Source organism: Notamacropus eugenii, chromosome 4 (assembly GCF_028372415.1).
Source record: "Notamacropus eugenii isolate mMacEug1 chromosome 4, mMacEug1.pri_v2, whole genome shotgun sequence".
Lineage (NCBI taxonomy): Eukaryota > Metazoa > Chordata > Mammalia > Diprotodontia > Macropodidae > Notamacropus > Notamacropus eugenii.
The window spans coordinates 168,845,893-168,864,125 of NC_092875.1; the positions used below are offsets into that span (position 1 = coordinate 168,845,893).

General features: G+C 41.3%; 1 pseudogene; it reads right to left on the reverse strand.

The window, feature by feature from the left end:
• Nucleotides 1-18,009, reverse strand: part of LOC140502374 (RNA-binding region-containing protein 3 pseudogene) — a 39,464-nt pseudogene extending 21,455 nt beyond the window's left edge.
• Nucleotides 18,010-18,233: the final 224 nt, after the last annotated feature.

Below are 18,233 nucleotides of genomic sequence, written 5' to 3' on the forward strand. Positions count from 1 at the left end.
TACCACTACTTGGTATCTATCCCAAAAGAGATTAAAGGAAAAGGACCTGTATGTACAAAAATACTTATCACAACTCTTTCCTGAGGGCAAAGACTTAGAAACTGAGGGGATGCCCGTCAACGGGGAAATGGCTGAACAAGTTGTGGTATGTGATCATGATGGAATACTATTATACTGTAAGAATTGGTGAGACAGTGGCAAAGATGGTGGAGTAGAAAGATACACATATGCTAGCTCCTAACCCACAGTCCATAAAATACCTGTAAAGAAGAACTCCCAACAAAGTCTGGAGCAGCAGAAGCCATAGAACAATGGAGCAGAAGAGATTTCTGTTCCAGAGAGACCTGAAAAACTGACCTGAAAGGTCCGTCGCACCCCAGACTGGGAGTAGAGCCCAGCCCTGCCTCGGCCGCACAGCGCCGAGGGGAGCAGATCCAAGCAGGCTTCAGGGACAGAATCTCCAGCAGCCTCGCAGGTCCCTCCACCTACAGGCACCACAGGTCAGTGAGAGGGTCTTTTTGGCTGGTGAGAGGGGAGTGGGGTGTCCTCATAACTCAGGCCCCCTCAGGAGGCAGCAGCGGAGGCGGCAGCAGATAAGGGCTCTCAAAGCAGGCAGGAGCCAGGATCCATTGTTGAAGGTCTCTGCATAAACCCCCTGAGGGAACTGAGCCCTGCGTGGCGGCCCTGCTCCCACCTGAGCACCTGAACTTAATCTCACACTGAATAGCAGGCCTGCCCCCACCCAAAGCCCTGAGGCTGGGAAGCAGCATTTGAATCTCAGCCCCTAAGCACTAGCTGGGTGGATCTTCAGGCAAGGTGGGTGTGGAGAGGACACTCAGAGGTCAAGTCACTGGCTGGGAAAATGCCCAGAAAAGGGGAAAAAAAATAAGACCATAGAAGGTTACTTTCTTGCGGAACAGATATCTCCTCCCTTCCTTTTCAGATGAGGAAGAACAATGCTTACCATCAGAGAAAGATATAAAAGTCAAGGCTTCTATATCCCAAACAACCAAAATAAATATTCAATGAGCTCAGGCCATGGAAGAGCTCAAAAAGGATTTTGAAAATCAAGTAAGAGAGGTAGACGAAAAACTGGCAAGAGAAATGAGAGAGATGCAAGAAAAGCATGAAAAGCGGGTCAACACCTTGCTAAAGGAGACCCAAAAAAATGCTGAAAAAAATAACACCTTGAAAAATAGGCTAACTCAATTGGCAAAAGAGGTTCAAAAAGCCAATGAGGAGAAGAATGCTTTCAAAAGCAGAATTAGCCAAATGGAAAAGGAGGTTCAAAAGCTCACTGAAGAAAATAGTTCTTTCAAAATTAGAATGGAGCAGATGGAGGCTAATGACTTTATGAGAAACCAAGAAATCACAAAACAAAACCAAAAGAATGAAAAAATGGAAGGTAATGTGAAATATCTCATTGGAAAAACCACTGACCTGGAAAATAGATCCAGGAGAGACAATTTAAAAATTATGGGCCTACCTGAAAGCCATGATCAAAAAAAGAGCCTAGACATCATCTTTCATGAAATTATTAAGGAAAACTGCCCTGATATTCTAGGACCAGAGGGCAAAATAAGTATTCAAGGAATCCATGGATCACCACCTGAAAGAAATCCAAAAAGAGAAACTCCTAGGAGCATTGTGGCCAAATTCCAGAGTTTCCTGGTCAAGAAGAAAATATTGCAAGCAGCTAGAAAGAAACAATTCAAGTATTGTGGAAATATAATCAGGATAACACAAGATCTAGCAGCTTCTACATTAAGGGATCGAAGGGTGTGGAATATGATATTCCAGAAGTCAAAGGAACTAGGTCTAAAACCAAGAATCATCTACCCAGCAAAACTGAGTATAATACTTCAGGGGAAAAAATGGTCACTGAAATAGAGCATTCTTGATGAGAAGACCAGAGCTGAATAGAAAATTTGACTTTCAAACACAAGAATGGAGAGAAGTATGAAAAGGTAAACAGCAAAGAGAAGTCATAAGGGACTTACTAAAGTTGAACTGTTTACATTCCTATATGGAAAGACAATATTTGTAACTCTTGAAACTTTTCAATATCTGGGTAGTAGGTAGGATTGCACACACACACACACACACACACACACACACACACACACAGCACAGAGTGAATTGAATAGGATGGGATCATATCTTAAAAAATGAAATTAAGGGGTGAAAGAGAAATATATTGGGAGGAGAAAGGGAGAAATGGAATGGGGCAAATTATCTCTCATAAAAGAGGCAAGCAAAGGGCTTTTTAGTGGAGGGAAAAAGAGGGAAGGTGAGAGTAAAACATGAAGTTTACTCTCATCACATTTGACTAAAGGGAGGAATAAAATGCACACTCATTTTGGTATGAAAACCTATCTTACAATACAGGAAAGTGGGGGAGAAGGAGATAAACAGGGTGGGGGGGATGATGGAAGGGAGGGCAATGGGAGGAGGAAGCTATTTGAAGTCAACATTCTTGGGGAGGGACAGGATCAAAAGAGAGAATAGAAGCAATGGGGGTCAGGATAGGATGGAGAGAAATATAGTTAGTCTTATACTATGGAAGTCATTTGCAAAACTACACAGATATGGCCTATATTGAATTGCTTGCCTTCCAAAGGGAATGGGTGGGGAGGGAGGGATGAAGAGAAGTTGGAACTCAAAGTTTTAGGAACAACTGCTGAGTTCTGTTCTTGTTACTAGGGAACAAGAAATACAGGTAATGGGGTATAGAAAGTTATCTGGGCCTACAGGACAAAAGAGAAGATGGGGACAAGGGAAGGGAGGGATGATAGAAGAAAGGGCAGATTGGTGATAGGTGCAATTAGAATGCTCAGTGTTGTGGGGTGGGGGAAGGGGACAAATGGGGAGAAAATTTGGAACCCCAAATTTTGTGACAATGAATATTAAAAGTTAAATAAATAAATTAAAAAAAAAAGGTACAGTGGCAAAACTTCTGGCAATGCATCTCCTTTAATGTCATCCTTTTCCTCCCTTTACCCCCCATACCTCGCATCTCCCTGTTTTATGTCCTATCTTCCTCCATTAGAATGTAATCTCCTTTAAGGTTGGGACTTTGTTTCTTATTTTTAAAATTTATTATTTTTAATTTATGGAATAAAACAAACATTTACATAACATAGCATAATTTAAAAAAAAAAAGATGATTGTATGTGAAATGGCAATCCATTACGTACAACTTGCTATTCTTTATAAACATACAACAAAGTAAAAAAAAAAAAAAAAGAATTGATGAGCAGAATGCTCTCAGAAAACCTGGAAAGACTTGCATGGGCCAATGCATAGTGAAACGTACTGTATAAAAAGAAATCATAATATTGCAAGGTGATTAGCTATGAATATTCCTGAAGACAGGAAGATAGGAGAAATATATTTCCATAAATTCCAATCAGCGGAATGGGAGACATAACACAGAAATTATGTCTCATATAGAAGATAATGGGAAAAACATATTTCTCTGCTGTATCTCTCAATTTCCCTCTTCTTCTGCTAGAAGATAATCTAATACTCATCTATGTTGATAGTGTCCCTGTTTAAATGTCTCGCCCTTAATATTCAGAGACAGAGATTCTTTTCACCATGCTGGTTTGCCTGATGAGTGAAAATGTTGAATCAACATACCCCACTGCTTTCTTGTACAATCAATTTATTTTCCTGCATTTGCTGCAAGGCAAAAAACTTTCTGGTATATATGGATTCCCTAGATTTCATAAGTCATGTATTACATAATTTCTGTGGAAATGAAAGTTTTAATCATTCCTCACAATAGTAATAGAAATAAATTTGCTTTTTAGGAGGCTGACCTTTGCACATATTTCAGTAATTAATAACAGTACCATATTTCTAAGTTGCTTAGGATATAGAAAGGAATATAATTTTGGGCTAAATAGCTCAGATCTTAAACATGCATTTTATTATCCCAACCTTAGTCTATGGGATAATGCACATGACTATGCAGGCTGGAAGATGACAAGGTGGAGTATTAATGTACCCAGTTGTTTGGGATATGGAATGACTGCGCATTCAGATCAAAACAGCAAGATCTCATATACTCACATTGTACAAAATATCTTACTGACCATTAGCTCTGATTACAGAATTTCAGAATTACAGAAATTGACTATAAAAGGATAAAGTGGAGAAATGATTATACCAACTATGACAGGATAAAACAACCTTAGCTCTCTTTGAATTCAGATCAGAGTAGCAATTCCACCTCATAGCCAGACTCAGGAATAGACAGGTGGGAAACATTCCTTTTTAAAGAACACAATGGGGAACCTGACCCAGGAGGATACACCTTAGACTGAGGTTAAGATTATCCCTGGGGTTTTTCCAGATGCAGACCTTAACCTGTATCCCATTCTCTCTGAATAGCTTGTGGCATTTCTCTCAGACGGTAGATCATTCACTACTAATTATTGATGGATTATTATGATCTGTCCGATAATTCAAAATGAAATCAGTTGCTGTTCCAGGAGCTTTTACCTCAAACAGAGAGTTTCAGTAACCAGAGCTTGGGGAACAATCTACCAGGACTTACATCTCAAATTTAAATTTTTTCTGGTGTGAAAGACAATTGTTAGAGATCATTTCTATATGTTGCAAATTCTCAGCAAGCCAAGTTCATTGTTTAGGAACTCCATACAAACAAGCTCTGTGGTAATTCTACAAAATAAGGAGGATCCATAGGTACTCCAAAGAAGGAGCTGCCTATCCACCCCATATACCCTTAGAGCTGCTGTGAGTTGTGCCTTTTGACTACCCCTGAAGACTCCTCTGAATAGGCAGAACCAATCTGGATAAGGCTTTCAATTCATCCCCTCCTTTCCACACACATACACATTAATCAATTACCAGTTTTAGGTTTTAGCACTAAAAATAACCCAAATATCTTACTTAACACTCTCGTAGTTTTCATAAATGAAGGTCAAATTGTTTTAGCTGCAATTTCCTCTTAACTGTAGGCTAAGGTGGAAATACCCAGTGTTCTAGATGGCAGTTACAAAACATTATAAGACAGGGTTAGCAGGGAAACAGTTTTTCCACTGTGTATTTAGCTTGTCTCATTTCAGAGTCTAAGAACATCCAAGTTATGAAAAGTTGCTTGACCCAACTGATATAAGAGTTAACCAGTTTGAACCTTGAAGTGAACCCATGACCAATCATGTGACTTCAATCTTATAGAATGCATTTCCAAATTACTTTACAGAGAAAATCAGCATCTCATCATTAACGTGTTGAAACAACTTTAGAAGAGTGGACTTACCAAGGGCAAAGGCTGGCTGGCTTCTTATCTCATACTGCTGTGACCCACCACACTTTCCTTTCTTTCCACTGCTGCCGATGTTGCTTGCAGCTTTTGGTGAGGGATGGTGAACATGATTTGATTTGAAGAACCTGGGCGATACTTCCAGGGTTTCTGGGTGGGCTACAGGGTCCCCTCTTGCCAGTGGGGCCCTCGCTGTAGCTGCTGCCCCTCCCCCCTCCACAGGGCTGTTTGCAGTCCTTACACTGAGATACCCTCTTGACTCAAGGGAAGGAAGTGACTGGGATTGTAAGGAGGTGATTCAAAACTCCTTAATGATCAATCTTAAAACCTCCAGAATCTGCCAAGATGTTTTTAGCTGTTCTAACTTTTCGATATAGCCTTAGCCTGCTTAGAGAGAGGACTACAGGGAGAAGAGGCTTAAGAAATTTTTTTTGAACTTTGGAACCTGCCAGACAAGTGAGTCCAAACCTCTGGGAAAAGATCCATTTGGTTCCTAGTTCCTTCTCCCCAGTGCTAGAGAGCTCCAGGCCTCATTTTAAGGTGTCTCTTTTTAAGATCCTGTAAGGTGAATTTATTCCCATTTTGCAAAAGACTGCGTAGTGGAAGTCACGTTACACAAAATCTTTTCTTTATGTGAGAACCCCCTTTTTTAATCTAAGGGGAAAAATTTCCCTCCTTTCTTTTTCCCTTGAATATCGAGATAGAGAGAGAGAGAGAGACAGAGAGACAGAGAGAGACAGAGAGAGAGACAGAGAGAGAAAGAGAGACAGAGAGAGAGACAGAGAGACAGAGACAGAAAGAGACAGAGAGAGGGAGACACAGACACAGACAGACACAGACAGAGACAGACACAGAGAGATGGAGACAGACACAGAGAGACAGACAGACAGAGAGAGACAGACAGAGAGACAGAGACAGAGAGTTTTTAATCAACAACTTTTTTCTTTCCAAGTTTCCAAAATGTCTAGTCTCAGACTCTCAAACTGTTCATGAAGATAGATGCCTTCCTTTCCACTCATGCCGCTTTCATTCCTCTATGCTAAAACCTTCTGGCCTTATCTTCTCTCTACTTATCCTTCTGGTAGATTTAGATTAAAGCCGGCTTAAAACTGTACATATCTTATTTCTTTCTAATTCTGATCTAGCACTTCTCTTACCCTCCTCTATTTGCCTTTACCAATCCCTACGTAAAGAATTTTCTTTTTCTTCTCATTCCCCCACTCCTCTGAGGCTGCAGCAATCAAGGAGGGAGAGAGGAGGGGATAGAAGGAGAAAAAGGCATTCCAGTGAAGTCCAGCTAGAGCCTTAGAGGCTTCTCTAGTCGGCTGGCAGCATTTTAAACCTTCCATGATGTCACATTCCACACAGACACTCACTCTCACTACAGAGACAAACGGAGAATGGATGAACATGAGAGACACTCAGGGTGAAAGAGACACTGAGGGGGAAAATCCAAAAGCTCAGAGAGGCTTTTCGGAAACCCCCGGCACAAATCAGAGAACTTTTCTTGGTCTTCTAGATCATATTGAGGCTGGGCACAAGGTTTCCTTTTTGAAAGTAGGGGAGAATCCCAGGGAAGTGCCAATCCTTGTGAGGGAGGGACTAGGGGGTGGGGCTGAGAAGGAGGATCCAATAGTCAGGAGGCCGGTAGAGAAGGAGGAACTGGCAGGCAGGGCATGGGAGCTGGGAGTCCCACCATGAAACCTGCAGAGAAGAGGGGTCCTGCAGGGCCTAAAGAGATGACTCTGCCTGTAAGCTTCAGGAAATCTAAAGCACAGTCAACTCAATTCTCTAGAGTCCTAGAGAAAATGAAAGAGCTGGGCATAAGCATGGGCTTTGGAGAGCTCTGTAATCTTCCTCTGATCAACTGTTTGACCCTACAATGCCTGTGGGGCAAAAGTTCCTGAAACTGAGACTGCCATAGACACAGGTGCCTCCAGGGCTTCTCATTTGTTGATTTAGTGATATCTGCCCCAAAGTATCTGCACCACCCCAGGGGGCCATTACCCTAACACACTCCCAAATTGTTTAGGCTGGACAACAGCTTTACCCGATCTTTTAATTATTTCTGTCACTCTAAAGTACACTTTGAAGCATTATTTTAAATTATTTGTGGGGAAATGTGGAAGAGCTAGACAATTTCCTGCCTTAGTTTGCCATCTTTTTTGAATCCTCTTCATACTTAGAAATATCTTTTAAAATATTTAATATTTGGGGGTTTTCAATTATATAGAAAGAATTTCTAACCTTCATTTTTTAAATTTTGAGTTCCAACTACACTTCCTTCCTCCCCAACCCTCATCAAGAAGGCAGACAATTTGATATAGGTTATATATCTGCAGTCATGCAAAGCATATTTCCATGTTAGTCATTTTATGAAAGAAAACAAAGAGCCAAAAAAAGTCAAGAAAAATAAAGTTAAAAAAAAAATAAAGGTATGCTTTGATCTGCATTCAGGCTCCATAAGTTCTTTCTCTGGAGAAAGAGATTATTTTTCTTCCAGAAGTTACTCAGAATTATCTTGGATCACCATATTATTTAGAATAAGTCAATACTGCTTCCTACTTAACAACTGAAACAATTTTCCAAATTAAAAGTCATACTCATTCTTTCCTGCTAGTTTTCCCCTTTTAGAATCTGGAAAGAGTTAACAATTTGCAAATTGAGAGAGCTGTTTTTCTCTCACGCTTTTCACCAATATGACTTATAAAAACAGCTTTTACAATGGTAATATTCACTTTAAACATAAATTACCTGAATCTTAGAGTGATAGCATTTAAGCTCATGATAGAAAAGCCCTGATCAAAGTGTCCCGTATATGTATATATGTTTGCAGTTTTAAACCCATTACCCTGATGTCAGATGGGGGGTGGGGAAGGATGGAGCGGTAGAGGAAAGACCATTCTAAATCTAATCTAATCTAAATCTAAATCTAAATCCAATCTAAATATAATGTACAAACTGTAGCTTTGGGGTCCAATTACACCTGAATTCATATGATTTTGGAGTGACCCAAACATTCCTTTTACTAAGTGGCATTAAGTAGGTACTTAACTTAATTAGCCTTACTTACTTAAAGCAGTTACTAAAACTCCACCCAAAGGGGAGAAAAAAACTGTCACTTTTACTGAGAAAGAAACCCCTTATCATATCCTACCTCCAAAACTGTGAACTCACAATCAAAAAAACTGAAAGAAACGTGTTAAAATAAAAATTATCTATTTTAAAATATTATAACCTGGGGAAGTCTCATTCTGCTTTTTCAACCTCCCTCCCCCACCAACCTCCCATCCAATAAATTTGGATCAAATCCTAAAAACAAAACAAAGACAAATTCAAAGAGAATCAAAGTTGAGATGTAAAAGCTAAGTTTCTACTTTGGAAAACATGCTCCCCATGACTAGTAGTCTTTTATGAAAGTTGGTACCCTCCCAGCTGGCCTGTTTCCCTAAAACACTACCTGCCAGACGCTTCTGGGTCAAGCCTATTTTTAATTGGACTTAGGTGCCCAGACTATGACTCTAAAATGAACTCTGGACTTCCCAGGCAGCCATATCCTGCTGGATCACCCCACTCAAAGCTCTCTTCAGAGGTTTCCTACAACTTGTGCATACCTCAATATACCCCCAAGCCTGGCTTTGGGAGTCTTGCAAAATTCTGACTATTCCTCTCCTGGTGAGAGCAAAATTAGAGAGCTGCAATGTCAAAAACAGCTGAACTTCCAACTGAAGAAGAGGTTCTGAGGGTTATTAGGCTCCTTTCATGTGGCAAAGCACCTGGTGCTGTTTGTATTCCACCTGAGATTTACAACGTAGGAGGACCTTTGCTCATACAAAAGCTGACTGAAATTTTCCAGGTTATATGGCAAGAGGAGGTTATCCCTCAGGAGTTCAAGGATGCCTCCATAGTCCATCTCTATAAAGGTAAAGGGAATAGATTGTCCTGCGACAATCACAGGGGGATCTCTCTCTTAGTCATTGCTGGCAAAATTCTTGCTAGAGTCCTCCTTAATAGGCTGATCCTTCACCTGGAAGATGGTCAACAACCTGAGAGCCAGTGTGGCTTCAGAAAGGACTGAGGAACAGTTGATATGGTGTTTGCTGCCCAACAACTCTAGGAGAAATGCCAGGAGCAGAACAGAGGTCTGTACACAACATTCATGGATCTGACCAAGGCCTTTGACATGTTAGTCATGAGGGCTTATGGAAAATTATGTCAAAACTTGATTGCCCAGAGAAGTTCAACAACATTATACATCAATTTCATGATGGCATGTTTGCCCGGGTTCTGGATAGTGGACAATGTTCTTGTGCTTTCCCAGTCACCAATGGAGTGAAACAGGGCTGTATACTTGCTCCCATGCTTTTTAGCATGATGTTTTCAGCCATGTTGACAAATGCTTTCAATGAGAATGGACAAGGCATCAAGGTCAACTACTGTACTGATGGTAAGTTCTTCAGTTTGAAAAGGTTATAAGCCAAGACCAAAGTGGAGGGCGTGTTGGTGCATGATTTTCTGTTTGCAGATGATTGTGCACTCAGTGCAGCCTATGAAGCTGAGATGCAACAAAGCATGAATTTCTCTGCTACCTGTGCTAGTTTTGGCCTAACAATTAACACCAAGAAAACACGGGTTCTCCATCAGGCACCACCACATCATCCATATGTGGAGCCATCAATTACAACAAATGGAGAAATTTTGAATGCTGTGGATAAGTTCACTTACCTTGGTAGTATACTTTCCAGGGATGTACACATTGACAATGAGGTTGATGCACACATTGCCAGAGCTAGCTCAGTGTTTGGGAGGCTCCAAAGAAAAGTTTGGGAGAGAAGAGGTATTAGACTGACTACCAAATTGAAGGTCTACAGAGCTGTTGTGCTGACTTCATTTTTGTATGCCTGTGAAACATGGACAGTATACCAGCACCACGCCAGGAAAATGAATTGCTTCCATTTGAATTGTCTTAGGAAGATTCTGAGGATTACCTGTCAGGATAAGGTACCAGACACTGAAGTCCTTGCTTGAGCTGAACTGCCAAGAGTTCAAACTATGCTTTGGAGAGCACAACTTCAACGGGCTGGTCATGTTGTATGAATGCAAGAGGTAAGCTAGCCAAAACGACTATTTTATGGAGAACTTTCATGGGACAGGTGATCACATAGTGGTCAGAAGAAGTGATACAAGGACACTCTCAAGGTCTCTCAAGAACTTTGGATTTGACTGTGCATCCAAAGTCTTCAATGTCTCCATGGGAGACATTGGCACAGGACTGCTCAGCATGGCATGCCCCATAAGAAAAGGTGCTGTGCTCTTTGAGCAAAGCAGAATTGGGACAGCACAAAGTAAACGCAGGATGCTCAAATTTGGAATATCCACCCCAAATATTCAATCAGACAATCTGTGCCCTACCTGTGGTAGAGCATTCTGAGCTTGTATTGCTGTGATCAGCCACAGTTGCACACACTGAAATTTCACTTTCTCATGGTGATGTCATTTTGGTCCTCTTTGAAAACAAAGGACAACAACCCCACCCACCCATCCATCTTTCAGGTAGGCCAATAATTCTTAAATTATCTCCCCTGTATCTATTTTCCATGCAAGTTGTTTGTACAATGGGTTATTTTATATTTTCATCTATTTTTTCATTCTTTTGATTTTGTTTGAGTCTTGATAGAGTCATTAATTTCCACTTGCCTGGTTCTAATTTTTAAGAAATTATTTTCTTCAATTAACTGTCTTACCTACTTTTCCATTTGGCCGGTTCTACTTTTTAAGAAGTTGTTTCCTTCAATCAATTTTTGTGCTTCCTTTTCTGACCTCTTGACATTTTTTTCATGATGATCATTTCTTTTCCAATCTTTTTCTACCTCTTTTATTTGACTTTTAAAATCCTTTGTTTAACTCTTCAAAGAAGACTTTTTAGGTTTGAGATCAGCATGTAGGCATTTTGGTCTGAGTTTGTGTTTTCATCTTTCCTGTCACCAAAGTAATGTTCTATGGTCAGGGATCTTTTTTTTTTTTTTTGCTCATTTTGTAGCCTGTTTAGAGACTTCTAAAGTTGACCTCTCTAGTGGGGTACAGGGAGCACTGTCTCAAGCTTATTACACTGGGGACCAGGGGCCTGGTCACTCAGTTGCCAGGCCCTTCAGAGTTGGTAGCTTGCCCAATGTGCTAGGGTGGCCCAGTTTAGTCATGCCTGTTGGGTCTGGGGTTGGCAGTTTGTCTTCATTGGGAGTGAAAGTCTCACAGCCGGCCTACTGTGCCATGGGCCTGTTAAGCCTGGGGTGTGGGACCTTGGTTGCTGATCTGTGCTGTGGCTAAGAGCCTCTCCCCTGGCTTGGCCAGACATCATCTGTGTTAGCCTGACCTCCCCTTTTACCCAAGTAAGACAGACAGTCCTAAGTTATGTTGGGCTGAAAAATTGTTTTGCTCCATCTTTTTGTTGGTTCTGTTGCTCCAATATTCATTTAGAGGCTTGATTTAATGTTGTTTCCAAGGGAAATTGGAAAAAGCTCAAACAATTTCCTTGTTTTTCTCTACCATCTTGGCTTCACCCTCCTGTTTTCTATTTCTTCAATCTCTTCATTGTTTTATTATTTCTTGGTGTCTCATAGAATGATTAGCTCCTATTTCTCAATTATAATTTTCATAGTTATTTTCTCTGGTAAGTTTTTTAATCTCTTGTTCCCAGATGGTAATTCTATTTTCATTTCTTTCTATTCTAACTCTCATTTCTTTTTAAAAATCCTTTTAAAGCTAGTTTTATAACTTCCAGTTGAACTTCTCTAAGAATCCTTTTTGGAGTTCTGTCAAAGTTCTCTTTCTTTGAGAGAGGCTTAGTTTGTAGATATATTTGTGTCATTCTCTTGTAGGTTTTGTCTCGATCTTCCCTACTGCCATAATAATTGGATTCTTTTGTGGTTTGTTTATTTTTCACTCATTCTTCCAGTTTACTTTTTTGACCTTAGACTTTGTTAGTGCTGGGTTCTGCATGCTTGGGGAGGGGGTAAGGGCTGAGGGGTAGTGGGAATATCTGGATTAGCTTCAGCCCTCTTGGGACTTTCTATTGCTTTTGCAGCTTAAGTTGGGTGGCCTGCAAACTTTCAGTGCTTCCAAAATGGTATGATCTTGGCCAAGGGTCTGTTCATTGCTCTCCTCATTTGAAGAGGCTCTGATGATTCAGAGGGACTAAACTGCAGGCTCCCCCTTGCTCTGGGACTTCTGGCCTTGTTATTTCAGCTTGCTTTGGTTTGGTTGTTGTCCTTCATTTTTGAAGAGGACCAAAATGACATAACCATGAGAAAGTGAAATTTCAGTGTGTCTGACTATGGCTGATTAGACCAATATGAGCTTGGAATGCTCTACCACAGAATGGGCACATATAGTCCATGTGAATATTTGGAGTGGATACTCCAAATTCATGCATCCTGAGTTTACTTTGTGCTGTCTCAATTCTGCTTTGCTCATAGAGCACAGCACCCTTTCCAATGTGAGCATGCCATGCTGAGCAGTCCTGTGGCAGTGTCTCCCATGTTTCATAGTCAAATCCAAATTCTTGAGAAAGACCTTGAGAGTGTCCTTGTATTACTTCTTCTGACCACCATGTGTGCCCGGGGCGACTCCCGGGCCTTCGCCTTCTACTTACCTATCCCCGGTCTTCAGACGTCTCCGGTCCCTCTCCCGGTTGGGGGAGGGCAATAAACAGGCAGAGCACCCGAAAGGAGTTGCAGTCAGCAAGCTTTATTGCGTTTCTTCCCCTCCAGCTCTAGTGGTCATCCCCTTTTATTATCCCCTGTCTCCTCCCCCGTACCTCCCATGGGCGGGCGAGCTCCTCCCAAGTGCCTCCCCATGGGTGGAGCCAGCCTGTTACCAGGGCCATCCCAGTACCCCACAAGGGGGCAGGTTCGGACCCTCAGGCGTCTCACGGTCCTCACGGGGGACCCCGGTCCAGAGCTGTCCCCCAACACATGTGAATTCTCCATAGTCTTTTGGCAAGCTTACATTTTGCATTCAAACAACATGGCCAGCCCATTGGAGTTGCACTCTCTGAGGCACAGTTTGAATGCTTGGCAATTCAGCTCAAGCAAGGACTTCAGTGCCTGGTAACTTATCCTGCCAGGTGATCCTCAGAATCTGCTTAAGACAGTTCAAATGGAAGCAATTCATTTTCCTGGCATGGTGCTGGTATACTGTCCATGTTTCACAGGCATACAAAAATGAAGTCAGCACAACAGCTCTGTAGACCTTCAATTTGGTAGTCAGTCTAATACCTCTTCTCTCCCAAACTTTTCTTTGGAGCCTCCCAAACACTGAGCTAGCTCTGGCAATGTGTGCATCAACCTCATTGTCAATGTGTACATCCCTGGAAAGTACACTACCAAGGTAAGTGAACTTATCCACAGCATTCAAAACTTCTCCTTTTGTTGTAATTGATGGTTCCATGTATGGATGGTGTGGTAGTGGCTGATGGGGCACCTCTGCTTTCTTGGTGTTAATTATTAGACCACAATTAGCACAGATAGCAGAGAATTGATCCATGCTTTGTTGCATCTCAGCTTCATAGGCTGCACTGAGTGCACAATCATCTGCAAAAAGAAAATCATGCACCAACACTCCCTCCACTTTGATCTTGGCTTGCAGCCTTTTCAAACTGAAGAACTTACCATCAGTACAGTAGTTGACCTTGATGCCTTGTTCATTCTCATTGAAAGCATTTGACAACATGACTGAAAATATCATGCTAAAAGGCATGTTTCACTCCATTGGTGACTGGGAAGGCACAAGAACATTGTCCACTATCCAGAACCTGGGCAAACATACCATCATGAAATTGATGTACGACAGTGATGAACTTCTCTGGGCAACCAAGTTTTGACAAAAATTTTCCATAAGCCCTCATGACTAAGATGTCAAAGGCCTTGATCAGATCCATGAATGTTGTGTACAGACCTCTGTCCTGCTCCTGGCATTTCTCCTGGAATTGTCGGACAGCAAAAACCATATCAACTGTTCCTCAGTCCTTTCTGAAGCCACACTCTCAGATAGATGACCAGCTTCCAGGTGAAGGATCAGCTAAGGAGGGATTGACTTCAACCTGAGGTAAATGGTCAATGGCCTCAGCATTGATTGATGATGGTCTGTTGAGAACACTATGGAAGGGTTCAGCCCATCTCTCTAGGATCATGTCCTTATCACTGGCACACTGATGATAACAGTTTCTAGTCTTCATAAAATTTTTCTTTGACCTCATCAGGGTAGGCACTGATGATGGCGGCATGGAATTTTCCTGCAAGTATCAATCACCTTGTCATGAGCCTGTCATTCACTCCTTTTGGCAGGCATACCAGCTTGCTGATTAGATTAGTTTTGATAGCAAAACTCATGCCAGCTTCGTGGTGCTCCCATTCACTGCACCCACTCCAGAAAAATATGTATCCAGCTCCAAATTCAGTAAGCTGGCCTTCATTTGCCAACCTTGTTTCACTCAGGACTGCTATTTGGATGTGTTATTTGTTGTGCTGTCTTGCAACAAGAGCATTAGATCTACTGGATTTTGTGTTGTCTATAAGTGTGCACATGTTCCATGTGGTGATGGTGAGTGAAATCATCTTTGCAGATGTTTTTGTACATTTTTTTTGTGTTTTGACCACATAGTGGGATTCCCTGCCTGTCAAGGTAATCAGGTCAAGGTTGAGTAAGCAGACAATATTTAGGGCACCTTTTCTAGCCCCCTTCCTCACAGCAGGAGGTGAGCAGTGCTATCCTTAAAAGGCTGCTCAGATACCCAGGGGGCTGCCGAGTCCCACTGTTGCTTCTAGTGAGAAATGACTCTATGGCCTGGGTTGCCTGGGTTGTGACTACAGGGTTGTGACTACAGCTCCCATTGTATCTGCACCTGCTGCTTCATCACTTGCCTATCTCCATAGGCCTTTGCGGCATAATAGTGAAATGGTATGGGTGAAGTCTTTTGGTTCGTGTGTAAATTGAATTTAAGTAAGGCAGAGTTATATGAAGCCTTCAGCCTCACTCTCTCCTCCAGGGCCATCATAGTCCAGTGACAGGGCAGAGTCAAGATGGCTGGTGATGATTCAGGCTGCAGTGAATGACCTTGGTGTCTTCTGTGTCTAACCAAGCTCCAAGTGCTCCACATCACCTGTTTTAGCTGCCTTCATGGCTGTTGGAACAAATTGTTCTTATCCACCCATTCCATCAGAGGAAGTCTTCATATGCTTGGGGTAGACACCCCCCAACTCACCAATGGGTTTGAGACCATTTGGTTACCCTCACCTTGATTTGAACCATCTGCTGAAATGGTTTATAGGGGTTTGGCCACTGTGTATGCTATAGCTTCTTGGAGCCACGGGTGAGAGTTGGGTGGAACACGTGAACACCAAAGGTGGAAAGAGCCCTGAAAAGGGCTCAACAGCCATCACACCAAAGGTACTGGTTGCAGCTTGCACACTGGTCAGGAAGCTAAAACTCAATCTTTCTCCTGGCATTTCCTGGAATCTGAACCAGTAACACAGCTACTGTTAGCTTCCAAAGTAGGAATCTTCTTTGATCTTTCTGCCCTTGCAACTTATGCCAGACTTCTCTCAGTTTCTGGGCACTGAAGTGTTCTACAATGTTCCTAGCCAGACTCCATTCCCAGACCTATATCTCTCTAAGCTGCCTCAGGCTGGGAAAAACTGACTTACTGATTTTTGTTTTAAATTTTCTGATCAGAGTTTAATCTCTAATTTTTGTTTTTCCTCCTGAGATAACTTCTTTTCAAAGAGTAGAGCACATCACAGGAGATTGAGGGTATGACTAAGTGGGAAAAGGGGAATACATATTTGAAATGTAACTGGCAGGATTTTTTTTTTGTCAGAGTAAGAAAGTATTTCATGTTCAAGAAGAGAAGACAAGGTGAAGAGATCAAATACTTTTGCAATTGTAACTCCTTGGTATGTGATTGTGATGGAATACTATTGTGCTATAAGAAATGATGAGCAGGATGCTCTCAGAAAAACTTGGAAAGACTTACATGAGTTGATGCAAAGTGAAATAAACAAAATCAAGAGAACACTGTATACAGTAACAGCAATATTGTAGGAGAAAGAACTATGAATGATTTAGCAATTCTCAGCAATACAGTGATCCAAATGTTTCTGAAGGAGCTATGATGAAAAATGTTATTCATCTCCAGAGAAAGAACCGATGAAGTCTAAATGCAGATTGAAGCATACTGTTTCCTTATTTTGTATGGCTTTTTGCTTTTTTTCTGATTTGTTTATTTTTATTCATTTAATATTTTATCTTTCCTCAGTTATATGTAAAAATAATTTTTAACATTAGTTTTTAAAACTTTGAGTTTCAAATTCTCTCACTTCCTCCCTTCCTCTCCTGCCTCATTGAGAAAGCAAGCAATTTAATATAGATTATATGTGTATAGTCATGCAAAATATTTCCATAATAATCATGTTGTGAAAAAAAAGACCAAAAAAAGGCCTCAAGAAAAATAAAGTAAAAAGCATATTCAGACACCATTAGTTCTCTCTCTGGGAATGGACAGTATTTTTCATCATAAGTCCTTCAGAATTGTCTTAGATCATTCTACTGCTTAACATAAAGTCATTAATTTCTACTTGCCCAATTCTACTTTTTAAGGAGTTCTTTTCTTCAGTAAACTTTTGTATCTCTTTTTCTATTTGGCCAATTCTACTTTTCAATGCATTCTTCTCTTCACTGGATTTTTGTGTCTCTTTTACCATTTGACCTATTCTGTTTTTTAAGGTGTTGTTTTCTTCAGTAGCTCTGGTGTACTAACTCTCCTCCTCAGCCTGGGACTGAGACCCAGGACTGCAACCAGATCCAAGTATAGGCAATGCAACAGAATCTTTCCCCTAGTGCCAGAAAAGAGATCCCTGTAATCTACTTCTGATCAGTTGTCTGACTCCCTTATTGTCTATGGTCTGAAAAGTCTGGAAACTACCACCTCTACCACTGATTCAATTGCCTCCAAGGCCTACTGCTGGTTTCCTTGGACATATCCTTCAGGGACTGCACTCCACTGTCACCCTGGTGCAATGGATCTTTTCTGCCAATCTTCTAAGTAGTCTTGGACTGCAAAATTGTTTCACTCCATCTTTTTGTAAGTTGTGTCACTGTCTTGTCTCTACCTCCTCTCATTATTTATAAACCATAATACCAAAAGTAGTCCAAAGTCCACTCTTCAGCACTGTTCTCTAAGGATACTTTTTCCCCAAACCTTGGTATCTTTTTTTCCCAAACAAACAAATGACAGAGTGTTGGGGAGATGGAGGGAGAGGGAGGGAGAAATGAAAATAATAAATAATGGCACTTATTCTTATTTTTTCCATGTTCCTCCCATTTTGCTAGCTTTCCATCTGGTGATGCGCTCTTCATCAGCTTTCAGTTACTCATTTGAACCTTTTCTTCTGATTAGTACTGTCAACATATATGCTGTTGTTTATCTTTCATTTTTGAAGAGGATCAGTGACATCACAGGGTAATATCTTGACTGCTTCATGAACTGGATTTAAGAGAAGCAAAGCTGTATAGTCATCGACTTCACTCTCTCTCTTCCAAAGTCGTTGCATTCCAGTGGCAAAAAAAAAAGTTGAAATGACTGGCGATAGCCCAAGATGTGGTATCTTTGATATCTGAGCAAGCTCTTAGCAGACCATAGTACCTGCTTCAGCTGCCTTCATGGCGATTGGAATAAATTGTTCACATCTGCCCATTCCACCAGGGGAAATCTTCACATTCTTGGGACAGGCATCCTATCTCACCAATGGGTTTGAAGCATTTTGGTTATATTCAACCTAGTTTGGGCCATCTGCCAAGATGGATTTATCAGGATGTAGCTGCTGCACATGCTACAGTTTCTTGGACCCGCAGGTGAGAGTTGAGTGCCATGTGGGCACCAAAGTTA